This window comes from Octopus sinensis, linkage group LG4, assembly GCF_006345805.1.
Source record: "Octopus sinensis linkage group LG4, ASM634580v1, whole genome shotgun sequence".
Classification (NCBI taxonomy): Eukaryota; Metazoa; Mollusca; class Cephalopoda; order Octopoda; family Octopodidae; genus Octopus; species Octopus sinensis.
In genome coordinates this window covers 76,943,861-76,961,315 of record NC_043000.1, presented here as the reverse complement: position 1 = coordinate 76,961,315, position 17,455 = coordinate 76,943,861, and the positions used below count along the sequence as shown (strand labels likewise).

The 17,455-nt window shown below is 35.5% G+C and overlaps 1 protein-coding gene across 1 annotated transcript in view; it reads left to right on the top strand.

Moving 5' to 3' along the window:
- The first annotated feature begins 4,425 nt into the window (after nucleotides 1-4,425).
- Nucleotides 4,426-17,455, top strand: part of LOC115210817 — a 55,121-nt gene continuing 42,091 nt past the window's right edge. The window contains exon 1 of the mRNA XM_036502182.1: nucleotides 4,426-4,431. The gene's annotated coding sequence lies outside the window, so the exon portion shown is untranslated. The remainder of the gene's footprint in view (nucleotides 4,432-17,455) is intronic.

The window sequence follows — 17,455 nt, the reverse complement described above, 5'->3', positions numbered from 1 at the left end:
CCTCTGGCCCATCCAGGTGAGCAGAACCACCAATCTGATTGTGGCTCAATCAGAAAAGGAGGGGAAGTAGGTGAATAATGCCATGACATTTTAGCTGAGTCTCAAAGACTACAAAGAGAAAGGTTGCTGCTTTGTTCAACTTTAGATAAATTCTGATTGTACAGAATTACAATCAAACGCACTCTGGCCATGATCAATACCGGTCTGTCTTGAGTTTTTACATTCATTAAGTTGGGCCTTGTCTCATATTCCCAGGCTGCTGCAACTTTAACCTCCAGCTACTGCTGGTACTTATTTCAGCTGCGTGCAGTATGAGATGAAGTGAATATCTCCCCTGGGAATAGAACCCATGACTTCAAGATTGTGAGTTGAACTCTTTAATCACTAGGATACACAGCTTCACTCTCACATGCATCAGGTGTGTATATTGTATAAATGTGCACATATGTATAAGTATATGATATATGTATGTTTATACTCTGTACGTATCATTTTTGGTCATGCCCAAGAAAGTGCTAGAAGGGAAGATTCTACTACAGGAATCAAACGATTTTATTCTGCCTTTAGTTTTCTGTATTTTTGTACTCTGTAAATCTGCTCTGTATAAATATATAGATATATTTACCAATCCAAGAAAATAATGAATTCAGTCTTTTCTTGGATCTGTGAATCCTCATATGTGGAAAGTTACACTGAGGAGATTCTTGCCCACAACAATGGATTTTTGTAATTCTGTTATGCATGGGAGCCAAAGCAATTGTATGTAATTTGTATTTAATATTTATTTATTATATTATGTTATATTATTGCAAAGGAATAAATAATTTGGTATTGTGCTGGTGAATTTTAGATTTTAGCTTTTGAGTTGACAATTGTTATGTACATCTCCATTTTCTATTCATTTTTATTAATTTAATATATACCCATGTAATTTCTAAGGTTTTCTCTGCAAAATTGGGTATTTAATAATGGAGCCAGTGAAAGATTGGATGTTTTCATCCCTATTTTCTTTGGATTATATATATATAAGCATGTAAAAAGCACCATTCAAACATTGTTGATGCCAGTATTACCTGACTGGCCCTCATGCTGGTGGCACATAAAAGGCACCCACTACATTCTCGGAGTGGTTGGTGTTAGGAAGGGCATCCAGCTGTATAAACCTTGCCAGGTCAGATTGGAGCCAGATGCAGCCTTCTGGCTTGCCAGTTCTCAGTCAAACCGTCCAACCCATGCCAGCATGGAAAGCAGACGTTAAATGATGATGATGGTGAGATTTATATATTAACAGAACAGATTTACACAGTGTACAAAGATACAGAAAGCTAAGGGGAGAATAAGGTCATTTGTTTTCTGTAGTAAAAGCTGCATGTAGAGATCCCTTGGTGGGACTAGGATATTCTTTGTAGATATGCCCAAGAATTGTTTATCCATGAGTGTAATCTATAGGTAGCACTCAGCCAAGCTGAGGCTATAGATTAAGCAGATGAGATCCAAAGATGCTCAATATAGAAAACAGTTGCAATCATATAATTTGAACTTATACTCTGAACTCTTTAATGAGGATTAAGTCTGTGGGATAAAGAGTGGCTATAAAAGGAATCCAGGTAAACAGATATGGAGATAATGAGCAAATAAAACAAATAAAACCACATGGGCTAGATATATAAAATATACATACATATATACATGTAAATAGAGAGAGACAAATACTGAAGATATTCAGATGATGAACATTCATGTATAAAAATATAGATATTCTTATATTAGCAGAGCAGATTTACACAGTACAAAGATTTAGAAAACCATGAAGACAATAACGTCATTTGGTTTGTGTAATGTATATACATTTGCATACACATATACATTATATGGATATGCATAATATATATATACATACATGTGTAGACATTCACACATGCATGCTTACATATATACATAAATATATATACATATATATATATATATATATATATATATATTTGCAATATGCATTTTCGTTGATTTTTCATATTTTACCCTTACATTTCCACGTGTATTTTATATTTTCTTTTCGTAACATATTTCTACTATATATATACATATATATATTCTTTTAAATAAGAAAATGAAGAAAATGGATAAAAATTTGCATACAGCGGTTTCTATTTAAAGACATTCAAATTCATACATATGTGTATGTTTATTTACATGTATACACACGCACATATTTTCTCAAAACAATTTGTCCGACCGTCCCATAGGCTTCTCCTTTGAGAAACACTGATTTAACCTAAATTTGAGAAAAGAAGAAATAAAGATAGACTTTTTTTCTATTCCAAAGAAAAACGATTTTATTCACACAAATATGCAACCGAAGAGTTTAAAGTACTAGTAATGATAAGACTGTTGACTGGGAGAACACAAACATGGTCTTAACAGTAAGCTTGGCAGGAAAGAAACGTGCCTTTAAGTAGTACAAAAACAACAAAAGATGGAAGGTGCAGTTATGTACAGGCTGACGGAAGACAAGCAGGACAAAAAATGGCTTTATCGATCACATTCTCACCTGAAATCAATTTTTGTAATTTTTTCAAGACTTATACACACCCTGATGCTGTTGGTATCTACATATCAAATTTGAGCGCAATCAGATGGAGGATGCCCAAGACCTGAGAAGACACACACACAGACGGAACGGATTTTACAAGATATATATATATATATATATATATATATATACATAAAGACACACACACACACGCACACACACACACATACACACACACAGTGCTGTTTAGATGCGGATGACACTATTGCAGATTCTCCAGTGCATCACTTCCCTTAACTGCTTCATGAGAATAAAGTTTTCGGTGATGTCCTCATCTTTCCTTAATCACAAATGTTTAAGTACATTTACTAACAATTGGAACAAAACCATTGGGTAGTGTATCGAAATCAAACTACAAAATATATTTTCTGATTCACAATTACTCCCCTCCCCCTATTGCATTAGTCTGAACCATCAATGCAACAGTTATTGATCTCTTCTCTCCTTCTTGAACAATTAATGATATTTTTTTCAATTTGTTGTTGTGATGGTGGTGAAGGTGGTTGTGGTAGTGGTGATGAGGTCTTGGTGCAGAGGTATTTGCTTGTGGTGTAGTACTTGCTGTATGAATGTTTCTCATTGATAGTGGTGGTACTTGTGATGATGGTGTAGTTATTATCCTAACTAGCGCAATTGTTAGCACACTGGATAAAATGCCTAACCGCATTTCTTCAGCTTTATGTTCTGAGTTCAAATTCTGCCAAGATCAACTTTGCTTATCACCCTTTTAGGGTCAATAAAATAAGTACCAGTTGAACACTAGGGGCAACTATTCCCCTTCCCCAAAATTTCTTGTTTTATACCTGCATTTGAAAGAAGTATTTAGGGTGATGGATTAGCAGAAGCTTTGGAACATTGGTCAAAATTATTGCCTTACAGCATTTGTTCTGACTTGTATTCTGCTTTCAAATCCTGTTGAGTGCAACTTTGCTCATATCAGTAAAATAAGTACCAGTCAAGTGCTTGGGTCAGTGGTAACAATGAACCCCTTCCTCTCAAAATTACAATGTTTGTACCTAAATCAGAAATGATAGTAGTAGTAATGCTGGTGGTGGTGGTGGTGGTGGTGGTGATTTCAAGTTTGGGGGCAGGGTTAAGTCGATTACATTGCCCCAGTACTCAACTGGTACTTATTTTATCAAACCCAGAAGGATGAAGGGCAAAGTTTGAATTTGGAGCATAAAAATGGATGAAATGACACTAAGCCTTTTACCTGGCATGCTAATGATTCTGTGAAGTTCGCTGCTTTTATTTAAATGATGAGGATAATAATAATCCTTTCTACTAAAGGCACAATGCCTGAAATTTGGAGGAAGGGACTAGTTGATAATATCGACCCCAGTGTTTCACTGGTACTTAATTTATCAACTGCGAAAGGATGAAAGGCAAAGTTAATCTCAGCAGAATTTTAAACCTAGAACATAGCATTGGGTGAAATACCACTAAGTATTTCATCCAGCTTGCTAATGATTCTGCCAGCTCACAACCTTAAAATGATAATAATAATGATAATGTTTCATATACACACACAACAGATTAGGCTGTTGAAAAAGAAAAATTCCTAACATCAGACTACAAGTAACCTTAGATGCCAAGAACCTTCCTAAGTATCTTAGCTGTCTTTAATAATGCTGTTTTCTGGAGTTGCACTCATTATTATTAATATTATTGAGTGAGAGAGCAGTGCATGCCATCAAAGTGACACTGGGGTAAAATATACAAAGCCCAGTATACCCATCATGACTACCCATTTGATAAGGGTACACCAGGCACATGCATCACAACCATATGTGCGCAACATGGTGATCTCATATCAAGATAAACAGCACATGATCATGCAGGTGGGGCTCAGTTAGAATTTTCTTCTGGTTGAGTAATCCATCCTGCTCAAAAGGTCCTTGAATAAGGGTTGTTTAAGGATGTTGAACGAAACACCCAGTTTCCAGAGGTGAATTATTCAAACCCCAAAGAATCCCTCTCAACACATGGCTATGATGCTCCCCCACTACTTCTGCTTGTGATCAGAGATGCACATATCATCAGCCACTAAGGGACATGCTCAACTGGTTAAGGTCAAACAACTGACAAGCAAATCTGTGGTATTGAGCAGAATATTTGCTGTAGTCCATCTTTTATACCAAGACAAAACAATGTACATGATAACACTTCCAATCAGTTAAGATTAGAAACCATGAGAGCCATTGCCTGGTACTGCATCAGGGCATTTATTATTATTATTATTTATCATCACCTCTCTGAGATTTGATTGAGATGTGATAAGGTCTTGTGAGCAAGCTCTCTGTGCCTGTCTGGGTATCTCCCCAGCCCCTCACCCTTTCTTCCTTAACTAAACTTAACATATTTATACACATACACCCATACAGCACATACCCACCATTAAAGGTAATTTTAAATTAACAGCTGAAGGAGATTGCCGTGGAAAGGAGTTGATTGCTGAGTGCAATTATCATTTTAATTATAGTTGATGATTAAATGGTAGTAGTGGTGGTGGTGGTGAGGACAGCAGTTAATGCATCATGTCAAAGTATTAACATTATGTTGATTTTGTTTAGCCCAAAGCTATCCTTGATTGAGCAAATCTAAGATCAAATACATTCTAAACATGACCATCCCAATTTTTTTAAAGATACATTGGGACCACATTATCAAAGGTATCCTTCCTTCCTTTGTTTAACCCTTTAGCATTTAAACCAGCCATATCCAGCCCTAATATTCTTCTTGTTTTATGCTCAAGCTAACCAGATCAGGCCTCTTACACCTACCCTACAATATTATACCTAAAGTAAAGAGTCATATCATTGAAATCTCAAAGCTACAAAACAATACATGAGTAATTCAAAATAATGTAAATATCAAATGCATTACATTTGATAGAGTAACCTGAATACTAAAGGGTTAAAATGTGTGATTTGAAGGAAATTCTGCTACTGTTTCTAGCAGACCAGGCAGATATGTTACAGCTTCTTTGTTGATTCATTATGATGATGAAGATGATATAAGGGTCTTGGTCTGATGTGTAAACAGTTAAAGTCTTTCACCTGGCCTTGAAAAAGCTTCTCAAGTAGTCCTTCTACCTGTTGGGTCTAGCAGCCAGTCACAGCTCCCTAATAATATTGCACCCTGCTGATTTAACCCTTCAGCTGTGAAATTAAATTCCATAGTTTTTTGTTAATAACGATGTTAAATGTTTACTGAAAAGTAGAATTGATATTTTCTGCAAGTCATATTGCCACAGTAAGCTTGACATATCTCCAAAAAGAATAGTTTCAAACATGAGATTTCTCAGTAAAAGGTAGATTTCTATGTAAATCTGCTCTCTGCAGTTAATGAAATTTTGAGTGGATTTATCTGCACTCTGCAGTAAAATCGTTAAAGAAGATTGGCCATATGCTAGGTACATATTACCCACAAGAAGACAAGATTATCATTGCTGAAATGTTTTTTACTGTAGTTTTGCTCAGTCAGTGTAACCTGGGTCTAAACAACAATAGCGGGGCTGTTGTTGTTGCTACTGCATATATTTGTTGTTAGGAACAAGAACATTTAACGATCCCCTGTGAGTGATTATATTTAATAAAGTTTGCCATCGCTTTTGTTCTCATCACAATGTAAACAGCGCATGACCTTGCAGGTGGGGCCCAGTTAGAATTTTTATCAGGTGAAGTAGCATATAATCATCAGGTGGAGTATGTATGATGTATGTATATATAGGCATGTATGTATAGATATGTATGGATGTCTGTATATATATATGTGTGTGTGTGTGTGTATATATAGGGAGAATTCACAAAAAAACAAAAGACTGACAGGTTTTGTAGACAACAAACAGATGTATTAGTATAATGCTCGGGAAGTGAAAAAGTATTTAATATTTCAAGCCTACGCTCTTCCACAGAAAGGAACACAAAAAGAAACAAGGAGAGAAAATGAAGAATGTGTAGTGGCTAGCGATCTATCATGGCAAATGCTGGACGGAAGGGTCCAGTTAAGCGAGAGACCAACAAAACTTTTGTAACACCAAATATGAACTGAAGGCAAGGAGATTATGGCAGCATTCACCAACTTAAGTACTTAAGCAAAGAGACCATCCAGAAGAGTTGCAGGAGATTCCAAAGTTGTCTGGAGGCCATGGCTGAAGCCAATGGTGATTTTATATATATATATATATATATATATATATATATATCATTCAGTTCATCTTTGGTGTCACAAGCAGTTTTGTTGGTCTCTCGCTTAACTGTGCCCCACACATAATAATCAAGGGGGTTGCAGTGTCAGGAGATATGTGGCCAAATGTTAAGGGTGATGTGGCCGCAGAAATTGTCTGACAGCCACAACTGGATTCTCCTGCTTGTGTGGCATGGTGCAGAGTCCTGTTGCCAGACATAGGGTCTTCCAGCAACTACTTTCTTGACCCAGGGCAGTACTACCTCCTTCAGACACTTGATGTAGGCCTCCATGTTGAGTCTGAGGCCATGTAGGAAGATGAATGGAGGTATAACATCACCATCACTAGTGAACACTCCAAACACCATGATGTTGGCTGGATCTTAGATTTTTATCACTCTTGGTACATGTTCGTATTAGAGCTTCTAGCATTTCACAAATGTGAAGTAGTACAGCTTGTCATTTCCGAATTTCTGGCAGAGTGAATTGCATAGCGGTTCTGTTCAAAAACAAGTAACGCGCATGCCCAAAATTAAAGATATAAAATGGCAACAGTTTACCCATCACACCCTATATATATATATATATATATGTCACAATATATGGATTCCACTAATCTGGTAGTACTCATAAAAAAAAAACTCCTTAAAGTATCGTTCTACAAAACATGCAGTATGTAGTAAGATACAAGAAATTCATATATCACAGTTTGTTGTGATATATGAATATTCCAATGGCTAAATAAATTTCATCATATTATTTCTCTCATCATTTATAACTTTATTTATATATATGTATATATACGAGAGTGGGCTGACAAGTTCATTAAAGTACATATATCCAATAATGTTACACTGCTATATTTAGTGGCTAGTTAATGTGTTTGTTTGGGTGCAATGCTGAAGAAGGAGCAAGATCTCTTGAAATATGCATATACACCTATTACCTATTTTTTTCCCATCTTCAGTTGCTTTGTTTGCATTAGGCATCTTAGGAGACAAAACATTGTAATAAATCAGTGCTGGCTCTAATTCCTATAGAAAATCTGTAGAGATAACCTTAAAAGGTAATTTAATAACACAGCAGGACACGGCATTGACTTATAAAGCTTTTAATTTACCTGGTAGTATATTATGGTTGCACAACGAAATAAGGTGTTCCTACAAGTAATTCATGTATGTGTTTGTGATATAGTTTCATACTGCTGCAATCTTCAGGTAAGAACTGTTTACAACCTAGTATTGATGATGTATTCATATCCTTTAGTCTAGTGCTTACGTTTGTTCATTGGTTGGTTTTTCATGTGTCTTGGTTGAGTGGTTGCTTTTTTCTGGCTTCTTCATTGGTAGTTTATGTTATTATTATAATGTGGTGTTTGTATTTACAGTTGTAGATAGGATATTGTGTTATTAATTTGTGTGCATGTGTGTAAGGTTTTAAATGTTTCGAGAAAGGCTCATTATGAACAGGTTATTTAAAATAATAATTGACGACATATCTATCTATAATACATTAAAGGTCAGTTTCAATCTTGCTTGCTTGCTTGCCTGCAATGTTACCCTGACAAACTGGCACATAATGGGAAAATACTATGAATTAATTCTATTGTGTCTGGGGAAAGTCATTCTCTTTTAGTGCCTTATAATTTAACACACTCACTGGTAAAATTTCCACTTATTTCTTTTTTATTTTAGTGGAAATTTTACGGGTGAGTGTGTTAAATTATAAAGCACTAAAAGAGAATGACTCCCCAGACACAACAGAATATACTTCAACACACTAACTCACATAAAGAATCTTGCAAACCAAATCCCAAAACGAAACTATAAATTAAGTTTACCCTTAATTTATATGTAAATTGGAGCAGTAGTTATTGAGATATTTGGATTTGGGGTATAAATACCCAAAATGGTGCATACTGTGAAAATGTTCCAAATTTAACTTCATCCTGAAAGGGAAGAAACTCTAACCTTTCGATTAGACTGGTTTGACAATGAAAAAATACGATTTGTTTTTTTACTGTAAATATATATATATATGTTCATACAACCTTCAACTGAGTAACAGTCACATGTGCAACTTGAACATGCGCACATGACAGTACATAAACATATGTTTACATATACATACACATAGGCACGTCTCCACACATACGTAAATGCTCACATACATACATGCATATATGCGTATATACATGCATACATACATAAACATATATTTAATGAACTTCGTAACCTTGGTGTGAAATAGTTCTTTACCCTAGGTTTTTTTTTTTTGGCGAGTGCATTCAACATTATCTCACCGCCAAAGATTTGGCTGCTATTTCTAGTACGCCCTGCTACTACATAACAGCTATTTGCAATAAAGGATCCGACATACTTGTTACGTGGTAGCAGGGAATGCAAGAAATAGCAGCCAAATCTTTCCTTTCCTGGGGGAAAGACGCTGTTTACATGTGATTTCGATGTCACATTCAAGGAAAGCATGCAAAATAACCTGGAAAAGAAAAGACCTACAAAACAAAACTCCATTGCTGGGAAACTGAGCTTCCTGGTGACCCAATGGGTCATGGTGAGTCTAGTTAGCTATATAATTCCTGATTAATGATATTTTTTTACAGCTGAGTGATTTGGGGAATTGTTTTATGAGTAAAAGGCATCTGTTCTCTTATGGAATTTTGTTTCTCTTGTTCTGGAAAAGATGTATGTTTGTGTGTATGTGTGTGTGCACACATTCATGTGTGTGGCAGTTTGTCTTTAGCAGTTGGTTCTTTGTCATCTATACAAGGAAATATTTTTGTTTTTGTATTCCTATTCATGAACCAAAGTACAAATTATGCATGTAAATGGATGTTAAATGATGATAATGATTAGATGAGTGTATGAGAGAGAGTATATATATGTTTTTAAGCAACAGCTTCTTCAAAAACTTCTCTTCTCCTCTGATGTAGCAAATACTCTGTAGAAAGCAGTGTAGCGCATACCTGAACAACTCTCAATCGAACCTCACCCAAGCTACACACATGCGGTTATCTACTAAGTTGGCTACTCCAGGTGCTGATTGGCTGGATGAATGTTTCATTGTAATCCGTTGTAAGGTCAGTGCAAGCAAAAAGCACAAACCAGACTAGCATTAGATTTCTAATTAGAAAGCCTCTTCTTTTCATGCCAGCAACACTTGCATTACTCACCTGTCAACCCTTCACACACACACACACACACACACATATATATATATATATATATATATATATATATATATGTGTGTGTGTGTGTGTGTGTGTATGTATATAATTTGTATATGCCACCTGTTACCTCTGTGTATTCTCTATTTTACTTAAACATTTTTCTAATATCAGTTCTTTTTCTCTTTATTTCTTTTTACATCTCTCAGTGGATGCATGCTTGTTTGTATGTGTATAATTTCCTTTCTACACACTCTCACATCACATACCATTGAATGATAAAGTATCAGATGTAATGAGGAATAATTTATGCTTGTAAACAATGGCAAAACACTCTCAACTATATAAAGTTAACAAACACCCATTGATGAAAGCACTATCAATGAAATGTTACCAAAATGTGTATGTCAAGGTGTTGGCTTCATTCCAATAAACTTAACATTGACATAAAATGCATTATATAACTTGCTCTGTTTTGCTTATGTTATAAGCTGTACTTTTCATTGTGCCAACAAACTAGAAGTTACCAGTGCCACCCTACTACTTTAATACTTCATCATTTCAACTTGGATGTCACCAAAATCACTTAAATGTGCCTTAGTAGCATCTGCTGATGATCCTAAATAAGAGTTAAAACACAAGAGTTATTTCCTATATCTAAAAATGCTAAACAATATTAAGTGTTACAGACCAAAAAATATTGTATTTATTCTTTCACACCATATTTCCTTTTGCTTTTTGCATATTTCAGGCATTTTCAGTGATTTAGCCCACTTTACTATAATTCTTTATGCAGATGACCCAGACTTTTTTTAATTTCTAAATAATGCTTTCTTTCTCTTTCCTTCCTACACTCACATACATCAACAAATGTGCAATTTACTACATTGGTTTTCAGCTTCAGTTACTAACTGTTAAGCAGCAAGTGAGATTTATACTTCTGCTGATGATGGCTAAATTAGTGAAACATCTTGCTTTATCTCCCATACATACTGGGACATAGTACCTTTTGGAGTAACACTTATTCCATGGAATTGGAGTATTTTTAATGGTACCAAATCAAACCTGCCTGTCATCAGTCAAAGTGACAAGTTAACAAATTTGATTTCCAGTCAAATACTTCTTAAAAACAAATAGGAACTAGAAAACTTGAAACATTGAATGATAAAGGCAAAGTTTGATTTGAACAACAATAAGAAATTTCACAGCAATTAAAATTGTATACATGATTATCATTAATTATAACAGCTATAAGACCAGAAGAAAAATATACAAGTGTGAATATGAGCTTATAAAAGTAGAAATCTGATTCACTGTGCCAAATGCCAAATATTTCTATTGAAAGAAGGGCACGGAAAGGAGTTTTGTTGATTAGTTTGAAGCTCTTCTGAATGGACAATAATATAATCATGTAATTTGGCATGTAATAACATGCAAGATTATATAACATGTTTACATAACTTTGCTACATCTTCAGGTAATACTCCATTAAAAGTCTATTAGATGATATTTACTGAATGTAGCATATAAAATTTTGAGTGAAAGATGGTTTTAAATATACTATTTGATTCATTTGGGAATGGTAGGCTTAGTATGGAGTCAGTAGCCAATCTGAATCATTAACCTCATATGCTAAATACATACATTATTTTCAAAAGAAAAAACAAAGTACAAATGTGATTGTTTATTTTTCGAATGACATTGTAGAGTAGGTGAGAGAGGTTGGATCTGATCAGTTTGATCATAAGTCGGGCAAAATATTTGGGCCAGATATGGCTGGGTTTAAATGCTAAAGGATTAAGGTAATAACTGATTCATTAACTACACAAGCTGGACATGTTCCTCAAATTCAATCTCCACTGGGGATTGGTTATAACTTAAATCTGTTATACTCAAAGTGGATGAGGGAGAGAATAATTGATTACAATAGATAAAAGTTAACATCCAGCAATTCTTATCACTGATAATAGTAGTCATCAGTGTTATTAGCTGGCGAAGAACAGGAAAGAGATAATTCCAAACAGAAATCTCCAGACTGTTGTGTAAGTACTAGTTTGGGAGAAAATATTAGCAATAGTTTTATGATATTTTAGTGTCAAGAGATGTTGCTTGTTCACAGATTATGTGTGTGATAGGATAAGGAGACATACAGTTGCACTAATGCACACACACATTAAACATGTTGATATACCCACACACATGCACATGCTAATAGAACTAAAATTAAAGAAGAGAAATTACAATGTTAAGTCTGCTTTAGTGAAAAGACTAATAAAGAATATTGATAATTTACCAAGATAGGAGAAGAAAATATTAACAAAACAGGAAAATTTTTAAATGAACAACATTGAAGAAAATTTAATCAGCAAAGGGATAAACTTGGAGGAACAAACACATTCTTCCCAAAAGAAAGATAAGGGATAATACTAGACACATTTATAAAGCAAGACCAGATAGGGACAACCAAAAGACTTGATTTAAGTCATAGAAGATAGTATGTAATAAGTGTATTGGTTTATAATACATGTATGTAATAAGTGTATTGGTTTATAATACACACACATCTACACAACATGAAGCCACAACATTCTAAAATTGAATAGTTCTTTAACTTGCCATGCTGAGTTTAACTGAAAGATGGGCCTTTGTATTTGACAGTTTATAAGATGTATCCCACTTTTAACAAGGCTTCTCTTGAAAAAAATTTAAGTTTATTTCTTTCTTGACACAATTAGACTATGCATGTAAATAAATTGCTAGTTTATTGACAGCTGTAGTAGCATTATAGTTAGCTGTTACAAGGGTAAAAGAAATACCTTAGAGAGGTAACTATAAGAGTATCAGCAAATTGTTGAACCAGGTCATGACAGTCACAGAAAGTGTTATAGGTTAATTGATTAGATAGAGAGTTTGTCTAGATGAGATGCAGTTTGATTTGTTGCCATTTTCTCTAAGAGACACCTGCAAACATACTTAGCTAAGAGTAAAGCAGCTATACCTAACATTTGTCAACCTGAAAAAGTCTTCAACAGAATAACCTGCTCCATAATCTGGTGGGTACTGAGGAAACTTGGAGTAGAGGAATGGGCTGTGAGAGCCATACAAGCCATGTACAGGAGTGCTGTAAGTAAAGTGAGAGTTGGCAATGAGTACAGTGACAAATTTAATGTGTAGATAAGAGTCCATCAAATGTCAATACTCATTCCCCTTCTATCCCCTCCAGGCTATGATATAAAACTTTAAGATTGGATACCTGTGAAAACTCCTATATGCTGATGACCTTGTTCATATAACTGACTCTTTAATCAGAATTAAAGAAAGAAATTTCAGACATAGAAGCAAAACTTGGAATCAAAGGACCTCAAAGTTAACTTAACTAAGACTAACATGTTTGTATGTAGGAAAACAAACAAGACCTTGCTTCAATGGAGGAAATGGCTTTGCTCAATATTTAGAAAATGAACGGGAAGAAATTTCTTACAGTGCAGCCAATGCAAACTATGAACACTCAAGAGGTGCAGTGGAACCATGGGTAGATTAACAAAGAAAGCAGATTTTGTATATGACAGATGCACAAGGGTGATAAACACTAAGAATACATTAGAAATAGATCCTCAGTTTCCTGGACTATCATTAAAAGTAGTTCATATTTTTGTTACCAATGTGACCTAGTAGTGAAGAATGTTCTAAAAGTATTGTTGCCAGAATAAGAACAGATAGGAGAAAGTTGAGAGAACTACTAACTTTGTTGGTATCAAAAGTTTTCTCACTCTCAGTGAACGGCAGACAGGTTTTGTATGCAGTGGACCTGCAAAGACTAGAAAGAAATGAAGCGAACATACTCTAAGATTTTCCAATCCTTTATTTAGGTAAATGTATATAGGACTACAAAAGGAAAATGACAGCAAGGTGTGGTTTGAGAAGAATTTACTTGCCGTTTCTAAGCAGATTTAGCAAATATGTTGAGGCCATCTCATTGTCAGAGTTTATAATATATTTAGTAAATGAACCTTTGCTATTTTGGGAGATGATAGGGAAGTAATTAGTCTCTGTTTAGCAGTAAATTATATTATTATTAGGGACCTCTGATGTGTGTGTAGCGTATAGTTTGGTCAGTATAGATCTCTAGTTAGTAGGGAACTAACTGTTTCTGTGTAGCTATGTGTTTGAATACCTTGTAGGTATGGGAGGTTCGTTGTTGTATGTGTGAGAGAGAGAGACAGACAGACAGACAGAGAAACTATGCTTCAGGGAAATATTTTACAATAATCTTTCCTTTGTGTCTGTGTATTCTGTTAGCAAAAAATAGAAGTTAATATCATCACCGTGGTCATTGTTGTTGTTGCTACCACCACTGGTGCTGTCAGAAAAACTGTAGTGCCAAATTAATTACCTATAAGGTATTTAGTTACATCAGTTAACATTTTCAGTTTGAGCCTGACTTTGCCTTTTAACCTTGCAAGGTTGATAAAGGAAATACTGGGGTTTGACTTAACCAGCTACATACCACTCATCCCGCAAAATGTGTGGCTTTGTGCCAACATTAGTAATCGTTGTCAAATTTTTTAATTTTTTTTTATCTGCTTAGAGCAGAAATAGTAACACCCATGATGCTTCTTAGGGTCTCTACATCTGATGAAAGAATGAGAGAAAAGATCCTAAGGCTGGAGACCTGGCTAACTTCAACAGAGAAAACTCTGTTAAAGGTACCACCTAAATAGATGATGTTAAACTGGATAACTCACTCAAGAATAGGAATGGTCTTCTGACTGCTTTCTACATAGGTTCTATCCACTAAATTTCACTTAATGCTTTGTTTGATCGCCCAAGGTGCCATGCAGTGGGACTGAACCCAAAACCACATGGTTGTGAAACAAATTTCTGAATCACACAACTGTGCCTGTTGTTGTTAACATCTCCCTCCTCCTCCTCCTCCTCCTTTGTCTCATCATTATTGTCATGGTCATGTCATATGAGGTTGGGTTGCCTGCTGTATGAGATTCTTGGACTTCATAAAACTGTAGCTATATCACTGTTGTATTTATTATGCTGGAGCTATCTATATTGTTACTGTGTTATTGTGCTATAATCAGATGTGTTTTAGAGTTGAGTGTCAGCAAGGGTGAGGAACAGGTGGTGTATTACATCTGCAGGCATGTGTGTGCGTGTGTATCAGTGTGTATGTATATGTACAGATTTCTAACATTGAAAGTGAGACTTACTAAGAGCTCCTTTTTTTCTGTAACATACAGCTACTAAATGTAAGAGCTAGTATAGAATGTAGTGGAATACAGAATGTGGTAGTGTGGTAGTATTAATTTTAGTGGTTATGCTGATAATGTGATGGAATGTTGTTTGTATTGCATTCGTGGTGGTGGTATTGATATGGTAGTCAGTATTAGTAGGGATGTATTGGTAGCGAGGGGGTGTATCTAAATGGGGAAGATGTATGTCTAGCTTTTGTTAAGCTTTCTGCCAATACAACTAACCACAGTCAGTCTTGCAGAGAACTAGCTGCTGTTGGTTGATGGTGGAAGTGGAGGTGGTGGGTGTAGTAATGGTGGCATGTGTATGGGGGGTTTATATATATATATAATATATATATATATATATATATATATATATATACTCTTTCACTTGTTTCAGCCATGCAGCTGTGGTCATTCTGGAGCACCACCATGGTCTTTCTGACTTACTCAATCTGGGTGTTTCACATTCAGCACTCCTGTATGTGCTTTTGTCCCAGCTGTTGGTACATCTGGTGTATAAGGGAGTTTGATACACTGCTCTTGTCTGTACCTCATGTCGGGCTGTTGGTTCATCTGATATTGTGGAGAGGAGGATGTCTAGTTCTTTTTTTGAAGACATCTACTTCCAACTTATGCAAATTTCTTAATTTTTGTGGCAGGGCATTGAAGAACTGTGGGCCTTTGAGCCTTAGACTATTGCAGTACCTGGCCCTCAGTTTAATTTGTCTCCCGTAAGGAATTATTAACCAAATATTTTTACTAGTATTCATAGCGTAATTACCTTTGAAGGTGTTATATTTACTTATAGATCGATAATAGGGAATTAAATAAGGGTTATCTGCCTTCATTGTATCGGTGCGTAAGTTATGTTTGTTATCAATAATTCTTTTACGACTAGAAATCTTACCTTCAAAGGTAATTACGCTATGAATACTAGTTGTTAAATGTAAGCCAGTTGTGCCTTGCCTCTTTGTGTCTCTCTCGATTGCCTCTGTGCTGCTGCTGTTGTTGTTGTTGTATCTCTCTCTCTGACGAGTTTCCGTGGCGAAAACATTCGCTGCATCGCACAGGCCTGTGTGTGAGGGATTCTGTAACAGTTCGAATCGGAGGTCCCCCCCCTCATAACAATATATATACATATATATATATATATACATATATATATATACATCATCATCATCATTGTTTAACGTCCGTTCTCCATACTAGCATGGGTTGGACGGTTCGACCGGGGATCTGGAAAGCCAGAAGGCTGCACCAGGCTGCAGTCTTATCTGGCAATGTTTCTACAGCTGGATGCCCTTCCTAACGCCAACCACTCCATGAGTGTAGTGGGTGCTTTTTACGTGCCACCTGCACAGGTGCCAGGCGAGGCTGGCAACGGCCACGGTCGGATTGGTGTATTTTACGTGCCTCCGGCACGGAAGCCAGTCGAGGCGGCGCTGGCATCGGCCACGAGTCGGATGATGCTTTTTACGTACCACCAGACCAGGGATCCTGGCTGGTTCTATTCGATTTCGATTTCGCTTGCCCCAACATGTCTTCGCAAGTAAAGGGGGTTGGCATGGGTGCCTGTCGTCAGATGAGGTTCTATATCGACTTCGCTTACCTCAACAGGTCTTTGTGTCCAAGGGAGGAAAGGCATTCATAAGTGGGCTGGGCTCACTTGTCTTGCCTGGTCTTCTCACGTACAGCATATTTATATACATATATATATACATATACATATATATATATATACATATATAAATACATATACATATATATACATATATATATACATATATATATACATATATATATATATACACGTACATAGATATATATACATATATAATATATACATATATATATACATATATATATACATATATATATACATATACATATATATACATATAAATATATATACATATAAATATATATACATATACATATATATATATATCTATACAATAATATGTTACATTACTCGATAGTCAAGATAAAACTCTGAGTTTCAGATGCCGAAGTGGAAATCCACAACACCATCTCTTCGGTTATCTGGCTAGATAACCAGATAAATAGCCAGATAACCGAAGAGATGGTGTTGTGGATTTCCACTTCGGCATCTGAAACTCAGAGTTTTATCTTGACTATCGAGTAATGTAACATATTATTGTATAGATAAATTTCCTCTATTTACATAATATTGAGGTATCTTTCTTTCTTTTGTTATCTTACCGTATTATCAATATATATAAT